Here is a 20,482-nt window from a genome sequence, read left to right on the forward strand (position 1 = left end):
CCACAGCAACCTCCCTGAGCAAGCCCCGGTAACCATCACTGTGACAGATGTTCAAGAAAGAGTCTCAGGTATGAAAAACTGGACAGCACCAGGGCCTGACATGATCCATGCCTACTGGCTAAAGAAACTCACTGCTCTCCATGAGCGACTGGCAGCCCAAATGAACCAGCTGCTACAAAGTGGGACTCACCCTGAATGGTTAACTGAAGGGCGGACAATCCTAATCCAGAAGGATCCATCAAAGGGTCCAGTCCCACCCAACTACCGACCAATAACCTGCCTCTCCACAACCTGGAAGCTCATGTCAGGCATCATAGCGGCCAAGATAAGCAAACACATGGATAAACACATGAGCACGGCACAGAAGGGTATCGGTGTAAATACCAGAGGAGCCAAACACCAACTCCTCGTAGACCGCACAGTTGCCCGAGACTGCAAAACCCGACACACCAACCTGTGCATGGCTTGGATCGATTACAAGAAAGCCTATGACTCAATGCCGCATACTTGGATCATTGAATGCCTAGAGATGTATAACATCAACAGGATTCTGAGAGCCTTCATTGCAAACTCGATGAGGCTGTGGAAAACCACCCTTGAAGCCAACTGCAAACCACTTGCACAAGTGTCCATCAAATGTGGCATATACCAAGGAGATGCTCTGTCCCCGCTACTGTTCTGCATAGGCCTGAACCCCCTCAGCCAAGTTATCAACAAGACTGGCTACGGATACCGACTCAAAAATGGGGCCAACATCAGTCACCTCCTCTACATGGATGACATCAAGCTGTATGCCAAGAGTGAGCGAGACATCGACTCACTGATCCACACCACCAGGATCTACAGCACTGACATTGGAATGTCATTCGGACTAGAGAAATGTGGTCGGCTGATCACAAAGAGGGGGAAGGTGATCCACACAGAAGGAGTCTCACTCCCACAAGGAACAATAGCAGACATAGAGGACAGTTACAAGTACCTAGGTATACCACAAGCAAATGGCAACCTCGATGAGGCCACAAGGAAAGGAGCCACAGCTAAATACCTCCAACGAATAAGGCAAGTCCTGAGAAGCCAGCTCAATGGCAAGAACAAAATCCGTGCGATAAACAGCTATGCCCTGCCAGTAATCAGATACCCTGCTGGAATAATTAGCTGGCCAAAGGAGGAGATAAAAGCCACAGATATTAAGACTAGAAAGCTACTAACCATGCATGGAGGGTTCCACCCCAAATCCAGCACCCTGAGACTGTACACGAGCCGCAAGGACGGAGGCAGAGGACTAGTGAGTGTGAGAACCACTGTCCAGGACGAAACAACTAAGATCCATAAATACATCAGGGACAAAGCCTCAACAGACAATGTGCTCAGTGAATGTCTCAGACAACAGGGAACGGAGGTTGAGGTGCCAGAGATACCATCATGGGAGGACAAGCCCCTACATGGGATGTACCACCAGCAAATAACCCAAGTGGCTGATATCAGTAAATCCTACCAATGGCTGGAAAAAGCTGGACTCAAGGACAGCACAGAGGCCCTCATCCTGGCCGCCCAGGAACAGGCCCTAAACACCAGAGCAATAGAGGCCCAGATCTACCACACCAGACAAGACCCAAGGTGTAGGTTGTGCAAGGAGGCCCCTGAGACAGTCCAGCACATCACAGCAGGGTGCAAGATACTGGCAGGGAAAGCGTACATGGAGCGACATAACCAAGTGGCAGGCATAGTGTACAGAAACATCTGTGCAGAATATGGACTGGAAACCCCGAGATCAAAGTGGGAAACACCCCCAAAGGTGGTGGAGAACGCCAGAGCTAAGATCCTGTGGGACTTCCAGATCCAGACAGACAAAATGGTAATGGCGAACCAACCAGACATTGTCGTAGTGGATAAACATCAGAGGAAAGCCGTTGTGGTAGATGTAGCAATACCAAGTGATTGCAACATCAGGAAAAAGGAGCACGAGAAACTGGAGAAATACCAGGGCCTCAGGGAGGAACTGGAGAGGGCCTGGAAGGTGAAGACCACAGTGGTGCCTGTGGTCATCGGGGCCCTCGGGGCAGTAACCCCCAAACTGGAGCAGTGGCTACAACAGATCCCAGGAACAACATCAGACATCTCAGTCCAGAAATGTGCAGTCCTTGGCACAGCCAAGATACTGCGCAGAACCCTCAAGCTCCCAGGCCTCTGGTAGAGGACCCGAGCTCAGAGGATAAGAACCACCTGCGGTGGGTGAGAAGGGAATTTTTTTATATATATATATATATAATTCCCTTCTCACCCACCGCGGGTGGTTCTTATCCTCTGAGCTCGGGTCCTCTACCAGAGGCCTGGGAGCTTGAGGGTCCTGCAGTACCTTGGCTGTGCCAAGGACTGCACATTTCTGGACTGAGATGTCTGATGTTGTTCCTGGGATCTGTTGTAGCCATTGATCCAGTTTGAGGGTTACTGCCCCGAGGGCCCCGATGACCACAGGCATCACTGTGGTCTTCACCTTCCAGGCCCTCTCCAGTTCTTCCCTGAGGCCCTGGTATTTCTCCAGTTTCTCGTGCTCCTTTTTCCTGATGTTGCAATCACTTGGTATTGCTACATCTACCACAACAGCTTTCCTCTGTTGTTTATCCAACTATGACAATGTCAGGTTGGTTCGCCATTACCATTCTGTCTGTCTGGATGTGGAAGTCCCACAGGATCTTAGCTCTGGCGTTCTCCACCACCTTTGGGGTGTTCCCCACTTTGATCTCGGGGTTTCCAGTCCATATTCTGCACAGATGTTTCTGTACACTATGCCTGCCACTTGGTTATGTCGCTCCATGTACGCTTTCCCTGCCAGTATCTTGCACCCTGCTGTTATGTGCTGGACTGTCTCAGGGGCCTCCTTGCATAACCTACACCTTGGGTCTTGTCTGGTGTGGTAGATCTGGGCCTCTATTGCTCTGGGGTTTAGGGTCTGTTCCTGGACGGCCAGGATGAGGGCCTCTGTGCTGTCCTTGAGTCCAGCTTTTTCCAGCCATTGGTAGGATTTACTGATATCAGCCACTTGGGTTATTTGCTGGTGGTACATCCCATGTAGTGGCTTGTCCTCCCATGATGGTATCTCTGGCACCTCAACCTCCGTTCCCTGTTGTCTGAGACATTCACTGAGCACATTGTCTGTTCAGGTTTTGTACCTGATGTATCTATGGATCTTGGATGTTTCGTCCTGGACAGTGGTTCTCACACTCACTAGTCCTCTGCATCCTTCCTTGCGGCTCGTGTACAGTCTCAGGGTGCTGGATTTGGGATGGAGCCCTCCATGCATGGTTAGTAGCTTTCTAGTCTTAATATCTGTGGCTTTTATCTCCTCCTTTGGCCAGCTAATTATTCCAGCAGGGTATCTGATTACTGGCAGGGCATAGCTGTTTATCGCACGGATTTTGTTCTTGCCATTGAGCTGGCTTCTCAGGACTTGCCTTATTCGTTGGAGGTATTTAGCTGTGGCTCCTTTCCTTGTGACCTCATTGAGGTTGCCATTTGCTTGTGGTACAACTAGGTACTTGTAACTGTCCTCTATGTCTGCTATTGTTCCTTCTGGGAGTGAGACCCCTTCTGTATGGATGACCTTCCCCCTCTTTGTGATCAGCCGGCCACACTTCTCTAGTCCGAATGACATCCCAATGTCCGTGCTGTAGATCCTGGTGGTGTGGATCAGTGAGTCGATGTCTCGCTCACACTTGGCGTACAGCTTGATGTCATCCATTGATGTCATCCAACTGATTTGGCCCCATTTTGGAGTCTGTATCCGTAACCAGTCTTGTTGATAATTTGGCTGACAGGTTTCAGGCCTATGCAGAACAGTAACGGGGACAGAGCATCTCCTTGGTATATGCCACATTTGATGGATGGTTTGCAGTTAGCTTCAAGGGTGGTTTTCCACAGCCTCATCGAGTTTGCAATGAAGTCTCTCAGAGTCCTGTTGATGTTATACATCTCTAAGCATTCAATGATCCAAGTATGCGGCATTGAGTCATAGGCTTTCTTGTAATCAATCCAAGCCATGCACAGGTTGGTGTGTCGGGTTTTGCAGTCTCTGGCAACCGTGTGGTCTATGAGGAGTTGGTGTTTGGCTCTTCTGCTATTTACACCGATACCCTTCTGTGCCGTGCTCATGTGTTTATCCATGTGTTTGCTTATCTTGGCCGCTATGATGCCTGACATGAGCTTCCAGGTTGTGGAGAGGCAGGTTATTGGTCGGTAGTTGGGTGGCACTGAACCCTTTGATGGGTCCTTCTGGATCAAGATTGTCCGCCCTTCAGTTAACCATTCAGGGTGAGTCCCACTTTGTAGCAGCTGGTTCATTTGGGCTGCCAATCACTCATGGAGGGCAGTGAGTTTCTTAGCCAGAAGGCATGGATCATGTCAGGCCCTGGTGTTGTCCAGTTTTTCATGTCTGAGACTCTTTCTTGGACATCTGCCACAGTGATGGTTACCGGGACTTGCTCAGGGAGGTTGCTATACATATATGTATATGCATGTATGTATACACTGCCTGGCCAAAATAAAAGTCGCCACCCAAAAATGATCACACTCTAATATTTAGTTGGACTGCCTTTAGCTTTGTTTACAGCCCGCATTTGCTGTGGCATTGTTTCAATAACCTTCTGCAGTGTCACAAGATTTATTTCCATCTAGTGTTGCATTAATTTTTCAGCAAGATCTTGTGTTGATGATGGGAGAGTCTGACCACTGTACAAAGTCTTCTCCAGCACATCCCAAAGATTCTCAATGGGTTAAGGTCTGGACTCTGTGGTGGCCAATCCATGTGTGAAAAAGATGTCTCATGCTCCCTATCTTTAATTCTGCTTGTCAGAGTAAAGTTTCCCCATGATGAGACACCAAAGAGCGAAGAAGGAAACGCAGCAGGTTGGTGATGAACACACACACACACGCACGCACGCACACATACGCACGCACGCACACACACACACACGCACACACACACACCACACACACACACACACACACACACACTCCATACTGTCTTTTTATTTGTTTCGGCGTAAAACGAGCTGCACAAATTATTCAACATTTTTTCATTAAATTATTTTTTTTCAAGTAGAAAATATTTAATCAGAAACAAAAGCAGAAATAAAAATATAAAGGAGCATCTGAATTATGACTTAACATAAAATGGACAGAAAAAATGATTATTGCCACAACATGATGGCATTTCTATGGCTGGAAACTAATTATTGTTTTAGTTATTGATTATTATACTGATGATTTTGACGATTAATCAATTATTCTGATAATTAATTGATCTTTCTGAAAGTTATTCTGGCATTATTCTGATGATTAATCAAATATTCTGACAATCAATCAATTACTTTAACAATTAATTATTATGATGATGAATCAATGAATCTAATAATTTTTTCGGTTATTTGTAGCACAGGATGTTGCTCATTGGTCAATGATCTGCTTCCTGTAACTTGAGATGCAACTGACAATCATTTTAATAGTCAATTATTCTGACCAATAATCGATTATTATATTAATTGATTAATCTGATTTTTGGAGATTTTTCTGTTTTAAAAATCTGAATTATCGTATTTTAAATGAATAATTTGTTTTCGTGTTCAGTTGTTTCCAGGCTGTAGACATTTCTACTGTTTCTATTCTGATCGTTTTCTTGAGATATTTTCCTCCCCAGACCTGCAGCAGCTTCGCCGTCTCTCTGCCAACTGCTCCAGTTAACTGCCTGTTTATACGGGATGGAAATGCCCCGGCTCAGCACTGAGGGGGTTTGCTGAAGGTGCATGCAGAGTCACGCACTGCAGGAGGACGGAGGGGGTGCAGCGCCGGAGAACGGGGGCAGAGAGAGCAGAAGTGGACAGAAACTGAAACAGAAGCAGATCAAAGCTGGAGCGACTGCTGGGGATGGATTAGCCGACTGCAGCAGAGGCTGTTGCTGCATCCTGATGCAGGACAGGGAGAAACTCAAATCACAGCTAAAGTTACTCATGAAATACATCCGATCAGGATGAAATGTAGCCAATTCAGTGATTATTGAATGATCTAATTCTGACCAATATCTGTTACTTTTCCTCTTCTCCCATAATAAAGAAACTGCTTGAATAATGAGGAGCAAATCTGTGTTAATTCAGGATATTTACAAGGCAAATGCGCTTCTGGTAGCCATAATTAACTAATTTAATTCTGTGGAGCCTTTAGAAGGTCAAATACTTGACTGAGAAGAAGTTTATTGACATATCAGTCATGATAAAAAACTTTCCCAGAACATTAATATTATTGTTTTGAGACCATTTTCATGGCATAATAATGCATAAATACTATCTCAAATAAACTTTAAATTCTGAATAACATTTAACATTGGAAGACATTTTAAATATCCTAAATAAAAAACAAAACAACAGAAACAACAATTAAAAGAAATTATGAAGTCTGGAAAACAAAATAAGGGCTAAACGAGACCAAAACACCAGACTGAAGATTTTTATCACCCAGTTTTTGAAAGAGGAAAATAATGAATCATGCAAATGGAAATTATTGAGCTCATTTTAATTTTGTCATTATATGAATTGATTTATTGCCTATTTCAGCAGGCCTACACGTTATAAACTTGTTATATATCAGCTGAGAACTGGAGGTGAGCTGACAGAAGGATTTTAAAAACAAAGATGGCGTCCAATGTTCAAATCCTAAACTAATTTATGTGGATTGCTTGTAAATGTGAGTGATAACAAAGATTTACAGACAAAATAATTCCTTACATCTTAATTCTACTTTTACTTCTTACTCAAATTTAGATGTTCAGGTTTTCATTGATCATATTCTGACACATTGATCTCGTATTTGTCTTTCGCTGCGCTGTCATCGACCGTCTGGTCCAGGAAATGGAAAATTAAAGTGATGTCATTTCCCCAGGTGGCCGACTAATCGTTATGTCATTCTGTTATGCATATGTGATGTGAATGGGAGGGGCTGACAGCAGATACATCTGCAAATATAACATCCAGTCCTAATGTTGCTCCATCCTCCACTATCAACTTCATCAAGTATTTTATCTGTGGAAGACTGAACCTGCCAAAACTGACCAAAAAAACCCATAAATTTTTTAATAAATAAGGAAATAAAGTTGAAAATAAGAAGTGCATAGATAAACGTGAAAATAAAAATTAAAAAGGAAATTAAAATTTAAAAAATTATAATTAAGGATTAAAAGAAAAAATAAAACAGAAAACGTAAATGAGAAAATAAAATTGGAAATTAACAAATATATTGTAAAATAATACATTAAATGTGTTGTAATTATTTATTCCCACCTTAATTTATTTGTTGTGTTGGCAAGTCCAGCGTTTTATTGTCAATTTTGGCAGGCTTAGTCCTCCATATGTGCCTGCCAAACTAAAGACAATAAAACGCTGGACTTGCCAACACAATACAGCTGCTTGAAACAAAGATGTATCTATTAAATAAATATAAATAATAAGAGAATCTTCTGATTGAAAAGAAGCAGAAAGGTTCACATTAGAATAATTATAACTTTCTTCTACAGATGCTGCGTTTTGCTTTTTGAACATTTTGGTTGTAGGATTAAGAAAATATGAGCAGATAGTTGTTTGTGACAAAAATAGGCAAAAGTAATATATTTCCTTCACTGTGTTTTTATGTTTGATATTCATAAAGTAAATAATAAAAGTCATGCCAGAAAGTGTTGGTCAGTTTAGTGATCAGTTTTATTTAGTTATTTAGGAACGAGAAAAAACGTTTTCCATGTTTTATTATTACTCAGCTTTGAAATTAAAATACGATATTTTCAGAATTATTTGTCATTTTTGATACTTGAAAACTGAAGTGACCTTACAGTGACATCTGAGGTTGAAGCGTATTTGTCTTAAATACATTTAATTTCTGAATGAACAGGATCCAACATCACAGCTACAGACGTATCCAGATGTTTGACACATCAGATCCAGATTAAATCCCTACTAAGTTAAAATAAACTCTTTCATTTATAAAAATCCTATTTCAGTATCTTCTGCTCAATTTAATCTCCAAACGTCTTTAAAGTCACTCAGAACCAAGATGGAGGATCAATCGTGTGAGTACTGAAACTTCACATAAATTTGATGTATTTGTTTATAAAAACCTTCAAAGTGAAGCAGGTTAACCATAATGGAGGCGATTATGTGCCAGGTCCAGTCTCTATTGACCCGGCCGTTCGCTGCATGTCTCTGCTCGCTCCAATAAAGCCCACAGAGCCATAAAACCAGACAAAAGCTTCCTGGTTTGTAGTGCCATTACTGTTTAGTTGGAGTCGTAAATGAGACTTTGGGAAAAGCCAAATAGTCGTTAACTGGACGGTAAAAGAAGCAGAAAGAAACTTTAACAATCTCAAATCGTTGTGTTTAAAACTGAAGTTCTACCTGGATTATCAGGACGGACTGGATTATTTATCTCCTGTTTGCAGATGTGGAGCCATCAGGAAAACTGATCTGAATCATGATGCAGAAAACTCAGCCAAGCTTTTGATGCTTCAGCTGGACGGATGAACACAGTTTGGTGAACTGACAGAAAGTCACTGGAGTCTCCTCTCTCTCTGGTTCACCAAAGAGAAACTGAGCTACAGATCAACTCAGGTAATTCAGCAACACAGGAGAGGAAGAAAACAGGGAAGTAAAAGAAATACTTAGTGGAGAAATCCAAAGACGATGCCTTTGGTTATCCATCCAACCATTTCTTTGGTTGGATGGATGGATGGATGGATGGATGGATGGATGGATGGATGGATGGATGGATGGATGGATGGATGGATGGATGGATGGATGGTTGGTGGATGGATGGGTGGATGGATGGATGGATGGATGGATGGATGGTTGGATGGATGGGTGGATGGATGGATGGATGGATGATGGATGGATGGATGGATGGATGGATGGATGGATGGTTGGATGGATGATGGATGGATGGGTGGATGGATGGATGGATGATGGATGGATGGATGGATGACTGGTTGGATGCTTTAGCTCCCTTCTCAGTTTATAACCAGAAAAAATGGCTGCTGTTCTGTTTACACGCTGTTTTGTTAGCCTACTTTTTAAAGTTTTAAATAAAGCGTAATCTTCTCAATCCTATGGTGACCTCTGACCTTTTCTGCGTCCTGCTGCTGCCGTCTCTTCTCCTGGGCCGCCGCCCGGCGCTGCTGCTCCTTCCTCCTCTGCTGCTCCATCTTCCTCCCTCGCTCCTCGGCGCAGCGCTCCAGCTGCTGCTGCGCGCGCTCCTTATCCTGCAGCGACCGCTCTGATGGCCGCCCAGCAAAGAGACAAACACACTCACCAAATGCTCACGTTTCACACAAACCCACTAAAAAATGCTGCCTTTAAATTGTGATTGATGTTTTTCCCTGTTGGTGTTTGGAAGTGGCGCCACCTGCTGGAGAACTGACCTTGTGTTCTCTGTCTGCTCTCTTGTCTTTCTTTAGATAAATTCAGCTGAGAGCCTTGAGAAATGAGAAAGAAGATAAATATTCACTTATGCATTAAAATGTCAGAGTCGCTTCATTTTAATCACAAACATTAAAAACTATATTTATCTACTAAATAACTCCAATAAAATGCATTATTTTAGGTAAACAGTAGTGTTGCTGGTGTTTACCTGTAGGGCTAGATGGTGACTGAACAGGTGATGCGTGCCTACTGCTGGTCAGTGTTGCAGGAGGAGGAACCAAAGCTGGGATTTTACAGATAAACACATCAGCAACATTAAATATAAATCCAATTTCTGCTCGCATTCACAGCCGGCAGTCAAAATAAAATGAATCAGCTGTCATGTCTGTGTGGAGGTTAGGGTCAAGGGTCAGAGCAGAGCTGTCTGAGCAGAACCCTTGGAGCCTAACCTCCAGCCATGTTGTCTTTTTGTCACAGTCAGTCTCTCAAACTGACATGAAAACAGCCAGAAGACGTCAGTGGACAGATGGAGGCTCACAAACATCTAAAAACAGATTCTCAGCTCAGTCATCAGATATGCAAATATATGCAAATCTCAGTTTAGTCCCAACCTGACCACAGTTCTGGTTCCACTTTAATTAACCACGGGATGAAATTACATAACTTACAGTCATACAGTGTCACCTTCTTTATAATAATCTGGATGAAGGGCTATACAGAAAAAAACACTTTAGATATAACAATGTGCTCCTTATTTACATTTTCCTGGCTCTAAGCCATCAAATTAAATAACAAAATGTCCATTTACTGGTTAATACATTTCACTCCGATAGTGTTAATAATTTCACCTGACAGTAGTTATAATGTTATGCCTGATATGCAGACAAAAGACTAAATATAATAATAACAACAAAAACATTGGATCAAGGATCAGCAGTGTTTTAAATATGTTTCTCAGGTACTAATTTAGACAAAAAGAGGGCTAATCCATACAACTATTGCATAGGCAAACACATATCCTTGTCACTTAAATATTATTTAAAAACTGAAATATCAGGAACTGCATATCAGCACCGTAAAATAGTTCTGCGATTATTTCATCATACATTCCACATGAGCCTGTGTGGGAGCAGCTGAACGCTCCCGAACCTCAGTTAGCCTTACCTGCCGTGTCAACACGCCTCGGAACCACCTGGGTCATCGTGTATGTTCACCACAGGAGCCAGACGGAATCAGGACAACTAGCCGAACAGCTCCGGTTCGGTTCGGCCGAGACAGTGACTCAGAGAAAATACGAAGAATAACAGATGCTGGGAGAGGAGAGGCAGAAAGGGAGGGGGCTCTGTCAGACATTACCTCTATTTAACCCTGTAGTTTTGACTGAGCTTAACCGGAAATCATCACAATGTTTTAAACACATTTTGTCTCAAATGAAATAAGCTAACTGTTCGAAATTCAGCTAACAACTGTTTTTACTTTGTATGTATTAGAAAATACATACATTAATATTGAGACAGAATAATTAAGAGAAAGTTTATCTAGTGAAAGGAAGGTAATATGTTCTATCTTTGAATAAAAACGGGGACAAATTTCTATTTTGTTCAAATTAAATAGTTTCGAATCTGTGACCGCATCACCATTTGGCTAATTTACATATTAATGCGCCAGCTCACGCCGCACTGCGTGTCCTAGCAACCAGGTAGAGGAACCGCTCGGCGGTGGAATAAGCCTTTTGTAAGAATAAAACATTAAAAATGACTCGTTCTATGTTTATAAGTTCAGCATAGAGTGGCTTTAGGTTCAACTGCGTGGTTTTCTTCCTCCTCCTTCCCCTGTTCTCCTCACGCGGCTGTCAAATTGGCTCGTGTCGGCGCGCACGTGCCAGGCCCCCCCAGCGGCGGCGTGACGTCACAGTCTTTACAAACCGAGGCTGGCAGGCAGCTGTAATGTGGGTCAGCGCAGTTTTAGCTGCTCACACACGTTAGCGAGTCACAACCGATGGCAGCGCTAAAAATGACCAACACTTTAAAAATACAACAAGGACAACTTACATAATCTGTGGTTTTCACATTTGTCAACACGAATTGTTTAGCCGAAACATTTTATCAGATTTTTAAAAAAAGAGATGAGGAAATCTCTAACTTATTACATTCAGCATACTAAACAATTTTTAAAAATAATTTTAATTTAAACATTGCCTTTGTAATTGTTCTAAACATTCTTGGAATTCAATATGGACATTGAACTCCAACCAGGACTGCAAAAAAAACATCATAAAAGTGTTTTATTCAGTTAAAAGATTTTAATGGTAAAAATCTTCAGGTTGTTGTGGTACCAGAGTTACAATCTGATCTGAATAGTTTTATCTTTTCTTTGTGTTTGAGTTTTATTTTGTCCATAAACACATCTCAGGAATTAATAACCAATTATCTTTGATTGCTTGAAGCTCCGCCCCCTTTGCATTTCGCGACGCTACAAACATCTGAACAACTTCATTTCTTCAACCAATAAGACCAAATCGAACATTTATTAATTGGCTTTTATTGTATTTTTTGACAGTGTGAAAATAATGCACGAAAAAGCAAATATTTTCTATAAATCGTACAGAAGAGAAGCTGCTGCTAAGTTGGTCACATTTACTATAAATAAATTCCTGGTAGGCTTCCTCACATCACTGCAGCATCTTCAGATGGATCTTTAAAAGGAGCTGCAGATTAAAAATAGTCATAGCTGCAAAAAGAAAGGCACAGACAGAAGAAATGTGTTTCCACAAACCAGACACTGATCTGAAATTTAAGGTTTCTAGAAATAAAAAGCAACTCAACTTCAAATATTCTCATAATCTGGACAGGAAGAGTTAAGACATTTAGCAGGCCATGAGATCTTGGTACTTTGTAGTTCAGACTGCAAAAGAGAAGCTAGTTAAGTGATGCACCATATTCATTTCATTCTGCATCTTACAACTGCAATTTGGTATTTAAGTTTTGTTACCTTCAATATCAAACAGGAAACATGTAAAAACTGTGGATATGAAATGAAAAGCATGTTCATCAGTTCTCTGCATAAATGAACACTTTAAACTTCCTGCTGGTGTGTTTCATTTGATTGTTTATAAACGTCTTTTCTTCCGCACTGAAGAGTGTTTGCTGATGAAATTATGATTTTCCTACAGGCAGGTCATTAGTTAGGATGGATTAAGCTAAAAATGGACAGATTGCAAATTATTTACCTTCCTAAAATGAAATGAAAAATGATAGTTTTTGTCTTTGTGATGAGCTGCTGCTAACTAAACATCCAGTTTAAACTGATTCTTTGCTGAGTTTATTGAGTTTGTGTTTTTATACCCGAGTAAAACCGCAGCCAGTTGCCAAAATAATCACCAAGGCTACTTTAAAAGGTAATATGCAGTGAATGGATCGGCTGCATTAATGTAATGAATATGTAGTTCTCTGTTTAGCAGCCATGTCTATAACGGACCTCTTTATGAATGAAACCTCTGCAGCCACTGAGTAAACTGAAGCCGATTGGATTAATAATCCAGAGCTTCATCTCCCCTCTGGTTCTAATCTGTCCTCAGCATCAACCGTCCACTTCCTGGTTCTGGTTACCAGGGGCGACCGACAGCAGCGGCAGGTCACCGGTCAGAGCCGAGTCCGACCCGGGTTTCGGTCGGGTTGGTTTCCGTGGAAACGTCAGAGGCGAGAGTCGCAGGGCAGAGGTCTGAACGCCACCTCCATGTTTTCCTCCATGATGATGTCGAAGCGGCACATGGCCGGCCTGATGGCGGCGAAACGACAGAAAAACAAAGATTTTCTCTAAGAACACCGACTGGAAGTGATTCAGAACGCAGAGATCAAGAGTTTCCATCATTTAACCTTTCAATCCAACATACAGAATTCATTTTCTGCTTTTAGCAGCTCTAGAGTTTATTTTAATTAAATGTTTTCTGATCCCTAACTAAATAAAAACTAAGCTCCACTACAGATGAGGATCCTATAACAGAGTATTAGAGTCTGGATAATAATTTATTTATTATTACAAGAGTAAAGCCGTAATATTTAAAATAGAGTCAAAATAATTCCAGAATAAGTTATTATTCTGGAATTATAATTCCAGAATCAGATTATGGTGATTCTGGACACCATAATCTGACCAGAATGAAGTCAGATTATGGTGAGACTTTTATCATATCACATTATTAGTTATATTAGTTGTATTATAGTAATACCAGAAAAAAGTCATAATAATAAGAGAATACAGTCGTGTTAATGCCAGAATAGCTGTAATAATTACAAAATAAAATTGTGATAATACATGAATAAAGTTGTAAAAACAACAGAATAAAGTTGTAAATTTGTTGTTTGACTCATGATCAATTTTGAGAATCTTGTACTTTTATCTGTTACTGGATTGAAATGCGATTGGTTAATTGACTGGTTTCTAATTAAATTTAAAACAAACAGGATGAAAACTGAGTGTTTGAAATCAAGAGGGAAACTGAGAAAACTGAGCCAGAAGTCCTAAAATTAGTCATAAAAGGTTTAAAAGCATCAGTTTAAATGGTGAGTGTGGTGACCTCTGACCTGTCGGGTCGCTCCAGCGGAGTGAAGCGAATCCTCAGCAGCCTGATCTTGTAGCGAGGGCCTATGATGTTCCCGGTGTTGATCCTAACGGAGATCTTCTGGACGTTCTGCAGATCCTCGTCGAACTGGGCCAGCAGCCGAGTGGAGGTGTACTGCTCCAGGCGCTGCAGCTTACTGCCACAAACCAGGAGAATTTAAATCACAAACCAGGAGAATTTAAATCACAAACCAAAAATATTGAAACAAAATCTGACACTCAGTTAAAAATTAACACAGTTTATTGGCAGGGTCTGTAATTAATTAAACATATTTTAATCAAACCAACCATAGATAAAATAAGCAACACTTTCAGATTAAAACCTCTGGTTCTGGTCGGGACTAAAGGAAGTCCCGACCAGAACCAGGTGATCTGAATCAGGACTCTGCCGGTCTCAGGAGTCGGACTCACTGGTCTATCCGGGCCTCAGTGAAGTTCCTGCCGCTGTGCAGACGGATGTAGACGACCCCCCAGCGCAGGTACTGGTTCCACGTCACCATGTCCACTCTGTAGCTCAGCTCTGCCACCCAGAGGACACAGAGGATCACAGCACCTTCATCAGATTCTCCAGGATGTGTTTACTTCAGGTCCGGGGTGTGAAAACTTAGTAGGACTCACTCTGGTAGGGCAGGGCGGCTGTGGTGCTGAAGAAGACTTTGGTCTGTCCCATCTTCACCAGAGCGTCTCTCCACTGGCTGACGTTGTAGCCTGCAGGCACAAATCATGGTCAACTTAGAACAAATTATGACATATTTTTTATCCTTAAGATGGAAACTACGTGCTTTTTTCCATTTTAACAATATGCATTAGGAAAAGTATCCTTCTGATAAAGCATAATCAGAGTTTTCTAACTTTTTGGGGTATTTTTTTCTTTTTCAGTTTATTTGGTCTAGAAAATGTTTTTGTCCATTTCCAGCAACAAAAATGAGAAAACTCTCCACAAGCAAACAAAGTTTAACCAAGTTATTTTAGTGTGGTAAAAGTCACTGGACGTTTATAACGACAAGATTACACTAAGAAATTTAAACAATTAATTAAATTATAAGAATAAACTTGTACAATTATGAGATTGCATTACAAAAACAAACTTATAAAATCCACATTTGTCTGGAAGCCACAAAAATTATTCCAAGAGACACAAATGCCCCATGAGCCACACTTTGGACTCCCCTGGCTTAGACAGAAGGTCAGGTGTTTTTCTGTGTGTGTGTGTGTGTGTGTGTGTGTGTGTGTGTGTGTGTGTGTGTGTGTGTGTGTGTGTGTACCGAGCACAGGACAGGAAGCAGGCTTGAAGGCGTCACACTGCAGACACTGTCCGTCCAGGAAGCGGCTGTAGGAGGAGCAGGGGTATCCGGTGAGCCGGCAGGTCCGGTTCAGGGCGACAGGAACAGGAACACGGAGCGCTGATGGTCGCACACAAAGTACGATTTACCTGCAGGAGGACAAGGAGGAGGAGCTGAGCAGGTGAGGAGTAATGATACCCGTGTGAGCCTGTGGGGGCGGAGCCAGGGGGTTTTACCTGAGAAGATGGTTTTGGGGCATCCTGGTTGGTCGATTCCACCGTTGGCGTAGAAATCAATGTGACCGTGAGCTCCTTGCAGCCCGAATGCTGCCAGGAGGAAAAACTGATCAGATTCTGACTGTTTTTATTCAGTTAATATGCAAACTGTTTATAAATAAGGGTGCTCCATTTTATCAGTCAGCTGATTTATTGGTGCTGATTTTCTTAACTTTGAGAGATCGATGATCGGCTGGTTCTTATCTACATCAGAAAAAGTCTAAAAATCTGCCTCCTTTCTGCTCTGTTTTGGCCATTAGCTCATCTCTGAATGGTTACAGTTAATAGCAACAACCCCATCGTTGCCAACTTAGTGACTTTCTTGCTAAATTTTGCAATATCTCAGACAAAAAAATTAATATTAGCCATTCAGGCTTTTGAAAGATCGGTTATCAGTCAGAAAACTGCAATCGGTGCAGCCATTGTTATAAACATTAGGATCGGTGCTTTAGCTCTAAGTTTAGTCAGTGAGAAACAAAATGATGGGGTTGATTCACAGATCTGGTGTCTTTGTATCAGGACCAAATGAAACCTCAGCTCAGTTTCCACCACATGTTGCGGTCAGTATGTGATCCTCACAGTTCATGTCGGTGTGCAGAACATCAACAAACATGGCGTCTGACGGGTCCAGCCGCTCCTCTGGGGTGGCCCTGGTGAACATCGGCCGGCCGGGTCCAAACCTGCAGAACACACGCTATTGTCGGTCAGTCTGCAGAACAGATTCAGTCAATGAGACAAGGAAGACCTCTGAGGTTATCAAACGACATTTTATTTGTGGCGTCCGAGTAAAGAGGTGGGCGAATGAAATACATATCAAACTTTTCAGCCTGTAATTTAAAAAGTTCATTTTGAATAACTTTGTGTTAGATTGTTAGATAAAAGTAACACAAATTAATATGAAAAGTGTGTGAAAACTTTTTCTAAGTTTTGTTTATTATTGTAAATACTACAGAAAAGAGTAAATATATATGCAAATGCTGAGTATTTGTGACTGCAGATCATTTCATGGACAGATTGAATCGTCGTTGATGCTAACAGTTTTACCTGTGATGCGGCCCATCGCTCCCTTCAGGTTCGCTCCAACAAATCCGGCCAGGTGAGCTCCCAGGCTGACGCCGATGAGATGGATGGAGCTCAGAGAGGCGCCTTCTTCCTGCAGCGACACGATCAAGCAACATCAGGAACTGACGGCGAGAGAGCTAATCAGATAAAATCAGTTTTCTTTCACTTTCATTCTCAACCCGTGGAGGGAGCATTAGCTGCAGCTTCTATAGAGAAATTTGATTCAATGTGGAGTCAGGAGGAAGAGTGGAGTGATGGTGATGCGTTCACTGACTCAACTGCTTCTGAATTTCATAATCATAATTTTCAGATATTGATTACAACGTCTGGCTTCTTCTTATTAAGATTTCTCACATAAATGACATAAAAGTCGGATAAAATGCAACATGATGCTTCAGACTGCAGACAAAACGATGTGATTTAGTTTCACATGGAAGAAAAACAGATACGATTTTTTTGTGTGGTGAAAATATCTACATCAGTTTATTCAGACGACCATGAACAGGTCCGATTTGGGTCGCTTTCACCTGCTGTGTGGATGCAGCTAATTTCACGCCTTCTGTTTGCAAATTTTTCTGTTTTTTATGTATTTAAGAAAATCAGTTTAAAACAACAGAAACATTTTTGGATCTTCTTGTCAGAATCCGGTCCAGAACCAGAACCTCTCGTTCTGATTTAATCGGGCTGCGTTAAAGCAGCAGCAGAATGTGACCCAAGGCAGATTTTTTGCCGTCTCACCTGCATGGTTCTGATGAAGCCCGTCAGGTTGAGCGCCGCCTCCCTGGTGTAGGTCACAGCGGTGAAGTAGTTGAGGTTGGCCGCTCCTCGGTTCCAGTCCACCACGATCACGTTCATGTCCTCCTGCTCGGCCAGCAGGCGCACGATGTGGTTGATCCAGATGGGCGGCGCCCCGGTGGGCCGGTAGCCGTGGATGACGAAGGCGGTGGGGCGGCGCAGGTCCAGGAGCGGCTGGGAGGACAGGTGGTGGTGGGCGACCTCGCGGCCGCAGTCCGGGTTGGAGCGCGTGTAGAGCAGCAGGCGGACGTACAGGCTGGTTCCCATGAAGCAGTGGGACAGGTCCAGGTCGAAGTGAAGTTATCGCAGGGATCCTCGGTGCCGGACTCACCTGGACGGATGTCATGGAGGTCAGAGGTCAGATGAGATTTAGAGCAACATGGGAGTCTGCTCTAAAGAGAAGATGAAGAATATTCCACTACCTGTTACTCTGTTTGGAAAATATTTTTCACTCTTTTGTATTTATATGTATTTAGTTAATAATTGACTAATTTATTGATTATTCTGATAATTATAAAAAAGAAACTGATACATTCTGCAGATATTTCATGTAACCACTCAAATCTTTTTTCACAGTTTTTCAATTTTTTTAAAGATAAGTTTAAAAATAAAAAATCCAACATAAATACAGATCTAAACTGTGAAAATTTAAAATAAATTTCATTAAACATATGGAAATACATCCAGAAGTATGTTGAGTAATAATATAAACATATAAAACAATTGATCCTAAATTGATTGTTTCTCCTATTGAACCTTGGATCCAGTTAAAAATGCACAGATAAGAGATCAGATGGTGATTTAAAGTTTTACAGATAAGTGTGGATGGAGGGATCAAGGCTTTGCTGTTTCAGTAAGGGATCAATTTAATAATCAGGACAAATATTCAGCCTGGAGCCTCCGAATCTAATCTCACTTCATCATCCTAGAAGAGTTAAATCAGGAGATTTCTCTTTTTATGCCTCAGACTGCGTTACAACTAAATATGTACTAACGTGATAAACAAATATTAAAGCCTTCCTGTATGAGGAATAACTTTCAGGCTAATCGGATTAGGGAGTTATCCGTTTAGTGATCGGGGGAAACCTGGGAGTCCCAGCGGATCGCAGCGCTGATCTGATCCAATCACCACAAAATGTTCTTCCTGTAACGCCTGAGACCATCAACATGGCGGCAAACATTACACAGCATCTGCTGGCTTAATTTTTAATTAAACAAGACAGATTAAAAAAAAAGATACAATATTAGGAAATTTCAGCATCCTGTCAGGATGTCAAATATAAACGCAGCTGCATTGGAAACAGGTGACCAACTAAAAGGGTTAAAACAACTGGAGAAGTCTCCGTCTGCTTCATGTTTAGTTAAACAATAAACTGAAATGTGAAAGTTGAAGAAAAGTGTTTGAATCCTGTGCAATGTATTTGTAGTTGCCTGTATGGCTAAACCAAGTAACTGAGCACTTGGCTGGCGGTGGTTGATTGACTTTCAGGTGTAACATGATTAAACTGATTATTGTGTAAGTGTTTTGGGTCATGTTCGGGTTATGTTCCCTAATCTGAGCAGGAGAATCGGATCCACACTGAACGTCTTGCTGTCCTCAGACGTTCCCTGCCTCAGTCTTTAGCAGCTGCACCATCTCTCTGGGTTTACCGAGTTTTTGTTGCTCTAAATGAGACGACCATTTCCTGAACCCCTGAGCCTCATCTGGCGTTTCCTGCTCTACAAGCAGCACAGAGAAGTGAGACGGTGGCCTCAATAGGATCAAGCTGCTATAAAAAAACGCCTCATCCCGTCACCACCTGCGTCTTCATGGAGCCAGCCGCTGATTACAGCTGCCTGTTGAATAATGAGGCTGGGGTCAGAGGTCAGGCAGGGGTCCAGACACAAACAAACCGTCTGATTCCTGACAGATGGAGACGCCTGTAAATAATCTGTTCCTGCTGAGCCTTCCTTCTTCATGCTCCACTTTTATCCATCTCGAGGTTCAGCAGTTTGTGGTTTTCCTGCTGGATCAAAGTGATCAGCCTGAACGACCGAAGCTGCGGTGAGCAGGACGTCTGTCAGGGACATGTTGGAGTTTCCTACCTTTGCAGAGGATGAGGAGTCCCAGCAGAGCCAGCAGGCTGTGGAGCGACATCTTTCCTTCAGCTACAGAAACGATCTGAACCCAGACTGACGGAGCGGCTGGACGGACCAGGAGGGAGGGAAGGGGGCGGAGCATCACCAGGAACGCTTTCTAGAAGACGAGTGATTTATCCAGACCAGCTGGAGAAGAACAAGTGGGAACTTTCTACACATGAGGGAAAAGTCAGTTTAATCACTGCGGAGTGAAAAATTCAGTCAGTATAATCAGGTTAATAAATCGATAAATTGTCCCAGAAGTTATAAACGATAAAACTGATGAAAATGGTAATGACATAATAATGCAAAGAGCAATAAACTAAGAAATGCTTGAAAACAGATTCTAGTTTCTGACAGGAGGACATGAACTGATTACTTCACTTGTTTGACATTTTGTCCTATTAATGGACGATTACTTTAAAAATAATTTAGCTGAATGCACAAACAAACACTGAAATAGATCTTTATTAAAATGTGCAGTAACTAAAATGTAATCAAAGGTTTGAGAAGCTTTATATGACGCTGGATCATTAATATTTTAGATAATTGTTGTGTTTTTAATTTAACATCAGCTGCCAGGTTTGTGCAGAAACGTTGTTAGAGATGACCAATAACAAATTTAAGAGATTTTTATAGCAACCTATATTTTAGGTTTATTGGAGCAAACCGAATTAATAAGGGAAGCAGATAAACAGCCTGATTTGGGTTGTCATAAAGGCTGTGATGGTTATTAATAGCTGCAGTGATGCGCCGCACCCAGCCGCCCCTCCCTGTGCCTCCAGCATAAACACATGTAATTTAGCATGTGCAGAGAGCCGAGGCTGCAGTGATGCCACAGCGATCGCTGCAACCGTGCAATCAGAGCTGGACCCAAATG

At 42.1% G+C, this 20,482-nt stretch overlaps 2 pseudogenes; both read right to left on the reverse strand.

The window, feature by feature from the left end:
- LOC129354378 (MAP7 domain-containing protein 2-like) overlaps positions 1 to 10,810 on the reverse strand; it is a 33,073-nt pseudogene extending 22,263 nt beyond the window's left edge.
- Positions 10,811 to 13,005: 2,195 nt separating this feature from the next.
- Positions 13,006 to 19,790, reverse strand: LOC129354365 (lipase member H-like; annotated as a pseudogene).
- Between the last annotated feature and the right edge of the window lie 692 nt (positions 19,791 to 20,482).

Source organism: Poeciliopsis prolifica, unplaced genomic scaffold (assembly GCF_027474105.1).
Source record: "Poeciliopsis prolifica strain line A6 unplaced genomic scaffold, Auburn_PproV2 SCAFFOLD109, whole genome shotgun sequence".
Taxonomy (NCBI): Eukaryota; Metazoa; Chordata; class Actinopteri; order Cyprinodontiformes; family Poeciliidae; genus Poeciliopsis; species Poeciliopsis prolifica.